The sequence below is a fragment of the Dasypus novemcinctus genome, chromosome 13 (genome assembly GCF_030445035.2).
Source record: "Dasypus novemcinctus isolate mDasNov1 chromosome 13, mDasNov1.1.hap2, whole genome shotgun sequence".
NCBI classification, from domain to species: Eukaryota; Metazoa; Chordata; class Mammalia; order Cingulata; family Dasypodidae; genus Dasypus; species Dasypus novemcinctus.
The window spans coordinates 35,848,317-35,853,110 of NC_080685.1; the positions used below are offsets into that span (position 1 = coordinate 35,848,317).

General features: G+C 38.3%; 1 non-coding gene across 1 annotated transcript; it reads left to right on the forward strand.

Moving 5' to 3' along the window:
* The first annotated feature begins 3,892 nt into the window (after positions 1–3,892).
* Positions 3,893–3,999, forward strand: LOC111759369 (U6 spliceosomal RNA). Its single transcript, XR_002793375.1, has one exon. It is a non-coding gene; the product is annotated as a U6 spliceosomal RNA (small nuclear RNA).
* The last annotated feature ends 795 nt before the right edge of the window (positions 4,000–4,794 follow it).

The following is a 4,794-nucleotide window of genomic DNA, read 5'->3' on the forward strand; positions in this document are numbered from 1 at the left end:
TCAAGGTCATTTTCTAGTTGCATCTTCAGCTGGTATGTGGTAGTGATCCCTTGGTGCCAGGGAGGCTCATCCCCGGGTGTCATGTCCCACGCTGAGGGGAATGCACTGCATCTACATGCTGAGTTTGGTTTCAAGACTGGCCAAATTTGAGTAACATGAAGGCTGTCAGGAGGAAACTCCCAGGCACAATGCTGCTCTAGGCCTTGTTCTTATTGCAGGCGTATAGGCTCACAAGCATAGTCATTAATATCAGGAGCCCACTGTTGGACCCTCATTCCTTCCTGGTTCTTATCATTGCACCTGGGGGACTGCCGCTGCTCCCCTAGGGACCACGACAGAGCCCCCTGGCCAGGAACCCAGTACCCCCCCAGCTGTTGTTTTTAACTGTTTCCACTATGAGTATATCCAAACATTACCATGCACCCTGGACATATGCCCTGTATAACTCCCTGTCAACCATATATAGCCTGTCAATGAATCTCTGACTTTTGACTAAAAAGTTAATTCCATTTACATTCAAAGTCACCATTGAAAATACAGCTCTTTCTTCTACCATTATCATATTTAGCCTTTGTTAATCTCATTATTTTTTTGTCTCTCACTTCTCTTAAAGCTTATTTTTATATCTATTTTATTTTTTATGTTGGACCATATTGAATGACTTCTCATTTCTACCTGGATATATTTTTTATCTGCTTTCCTTATGGTTACCATAAGGGTAAAATTTAACAACCTAAATATATAACAATCATATTTGGTTTGAAACAAACTGAACTTCAATAGCATGCACTTATACTTTTCCTATACCCCTCTGTCCCTCAACCATTTTACCACTTACATCTTGGTACATCGTATGTCCAAAAACCTAGATTTATCATTACATTTTGTATTTGTATTTTAGCACCTGTAGAGAGTAAAAAGTGGAATTACAAACCAAGAATACAATAAAATAATGCAGACATTTATAATTATCCAAATGGTTACCTTTACCTCAGGTCTTTATTTCTGTATGCGGCTTTCTTTCATTTTAGTCTCCATTCAACTCCTGAATATTTTTCATTTCCATTATTGTGGCTTCAACTCCAGTACTGTTTGATTCCTTTTTAAAATGTTTATCTCCTGTCTTAGACTATCATTTTATTCATCATTGTTTTCCTGATACCCTGTAGCTCTTTCTCTGTATTTTCCTTCATCTCCTTAAGCGTGTTTAAGATCATTCTTAAAGGCTTTGTTCAATATGTCCACATTGTCATCTTCCGCACTGCTGTTTTCTGCATTTTTATCCTCTTCCTGTGGCTGGGACATCATTTCCTGTTTCTTTGTTTGTCTTTACTCTTTTGACACCCACTATACATGTTAATATTTTAGAATGTTAATTCTGGGTTTTACTCCCTGAGATGACTCTTTCCTGATTTTTTAATCAGCTGTTAATAAGACAGATTTTTTTGAGCTTCATGTCTCCCACCAGGATGGTCTACCAAAGGCAAATGCAGTGTGCAGGTTTTTTATGTCCTTCTGGGTTGTCTTGTCCTGGGCTTTTGCTTGTTGGTTGCTTTAAAGTTTCCTTGTTTACAGGAGTGTGGTCATCTCTTCTGTTTCCCAGGAGACAGACCTCGCTCTCTCCGGTATCTGAAGCCAGCAGGCCTTTGTACCAGACTTTCTGTCAAAGTATTTTTTTCATACTCCTTTCATTGTCTCATGCTGCTTTTGCCTGGAGGGAAAATTATGGGTGAAGTGTTGCCCCAGGGATGACTTTACCAATGCAGTCTTTCCTAGTTAAAACAGGACCAGGATTCAAGAAGAGGGCACAAACCAACTTCTATGTGCCCTGTGGAGAGTGTCAGGAAGGGCATCAAATACTTATATGACACCTCCTCAAAGCTGAGCTTTCTTGGTCTTCCCAGTAAATGCAGTCCATCTCCTAACTTTCCCCACAGCCATGAGGAAGTCTTGTTTCTTCAAATCTTCACTGCATCTACTCCTGTCCAGGGAGCATTAAACAATGGCTGCCACCACCTTTATCCATAGTTGGTTGAAATAATAGCTGCCCTCAGAGCCCAGACCCAGTGATCCCAATTTGCTAATCAAAAACTATGGTCAGTGATCAGTCATGCCAATCCTGTTCTTCTTAGGGAAGAGGATTTTTATTCCTTTTCTGTCAACAGCAGCTAGCCAGGGACAGGTCTCCATGATGGCCAGCCATAGAGTCGGGGATGGGTGTTGGTATCCACCATGGGGAGAGAGCAATTTACAATCCTTCAGTGTAATTTATCAGCTCTTCCTCACTTTTCCTTAGATTCTTTACACTGTTCTTCTGGACCCTGGAGTTTCAGAATCATTGTTTTAGAAAGTTCTTGTCTGTTTAATAGTTGGTTTGGTAGAAAGACTGAGTTCTACCCTACTCCACCATCTTTCCCAGAATTCCCTCCTTCTGTAGATTCTTAATGGGGGTGTGTTTAGCACAAGTGACACTCCAAGAAAGTGCATATATTTCTCCCCAAGGAAATTATGGTGTTTTGACTTTAATAATCTTGACTGGTCATACACAATGCCTGAGATGTCTTTTGGCCAGTCTAACTTAAGGTCTAGATTTAAAACCTTAAGACCTAGACTTAAAACCTGAGAATGACATCTTTGACTTTTTCTACAGTTCTGTTTCAGGCATTTGGCAAGATGGTTCTTTTAATAACTAGTAAGAGGAGTGACAGAAAGACAATCTTAAGAATAATAGCATGTCTTCTGAAGGTCTAGAGTCAGTCTGACACAAGCTGCTCACTCCAGGCTTTCTCTGCATGATTTCCAGTACTACTGGCTCTTTCTACTGCAAGGATGCTCCAAAGCCAAGGAAAGAAGGTTATTATTACTGTACCAGCCCCTAAATAAGAGAGGAAATGCAGCTAGGATCCCAACTGACAATATTCTTGAAAAAATATATCTAACATCTTTGATCCACCTGTTAAAAGCTCTACCAATTTCTCTTCCTCTTTTTTCCCCAATACTAATACTCAATTATAGCCTGCCAAGACACTTAAGAACTTATTTTGCTTCATTCTAAAGTTGATAGTCACTTCTGTTGTCATTTTTTTATCCTTATTTTCATAATGTCAGAAAATAAAGAATAATACAATAAATAAGAAATCAATATTGAGAAATCAATGTCACATAAAGACCAGCATTTTCTATGTTCACATTTAATAGAATTTAAACTCCATTAGCATTCTTGCCATTGTAGTCTGAATGAACTCTGAAGGGTTGCCTTCACTAGCAAACATCATCCACTTCCAACTTGCAGCTCCTACTTCTCCCTCCCTCCAATAACAAATTTGTCCCTATTTATGAAATTATATTTCCTGTCATTTAGGGAACAATAAAACTTTGGGGAACCATGGTAATGAATTCTTAGAAATTCTTTATCCACTTCCCAATTGGATGAATTTTCCTGTTCCCTCAGGATCATGTCTATACTTGCTCAGAACCCATACCTAGCACTATAAACTTTAAAAAATTTCTTCAAATGTATAATAATAAACAATTTGCAATATAGTCATAGACACAGTGTCTACCTTAATTCTCAAGCAACACTGAAGAGTGGGCATAACAGGGGCTATCAAGTCCATTTTACAGAAAAGAAATGTGGTACACATTTTTGTGAAACTTCCAAATTCAGAATTCTTTCTTTACTGGTAACTGCCTTTACACCAAATGCAAATTATCTGCTCTTCCAAATACATCTGTGTATAATGAGAAGGTCTTTTCCCTGGTCAAGGTTGGTTGAATCAGGACAGTTTTTCTGATCCCAACTGGATCACTCTGATTTCCTCACATGGAAATATGAAACTGGGACAGAGATAGAGATTGAAGACAAAACTACAAGGTAGAAAATCAGATAGGAGTGCTTCCTTCAGCAGCACATATACCAAAATTAGAATGATATAGACAAGACTAGCATGGCCCCTGTGCAAGGATGACACACAAATTCTTGAAGTGTTACATATTTTTCTATTGATCATGTTTAGTAGCAATGTTTCAATATGTGTTCCTCAATTGTAACAAATGTACCACACTAATGAAATATACTGTTAATTGGGAAGAGTGTAGGAAGGGAAGGGGGTGGAGTATATGGGAATCCCCCTTTATTTTTTATATATCATTTATGTAATCTAAAGCTTTTTTTTTTATTTTTTATTTTTTTATTTTTATTGACTTTGTAAAAATATTACATTAAAAATATATATGTGAGGTCCTATTCAACCCCACCCCCCCACCCCCCCTCTCCCCCCCCAACAACACTCGTTCCCATCATCATGACACATCCATTGGATTTGGTAAGTACATCTTTGGGCACCTCTGCACCTCATAGACAATGGTCCACATCATGGCCCATACTCTCCTCTATTCCATCCAGTGGGCCCTGTGAGGATCCACGATGTCCGGTGATCACCCCCGAGGCGCCAAAAAGCTTTTTTAAAAATAAAAAAATAGTAATTAAAAAAATCATATAGAGGAAAGAGACAAGAAATGACAGAAAAAGATAAAAGAAGTTGCCCATGTACATGGAAATGCAGCACGTAATTGAGAGCTGTTGTAAAAAAAATCAGCCAATCTTGGTGGTGGGGGGAAGAATTTTATATGTATATATATAAATTTTATATATGTGTGTATATATATATATATATGCTGCAGAGAGAAGCAGAGACAAAAAATTGAGAAGTGAAAAAGAGTGCAAAGATCTAATTTTTTTTGTGAAGTTGGCAAACAGTTTTGTCCTTGGGATTCATGAGATGCTGCTATAAC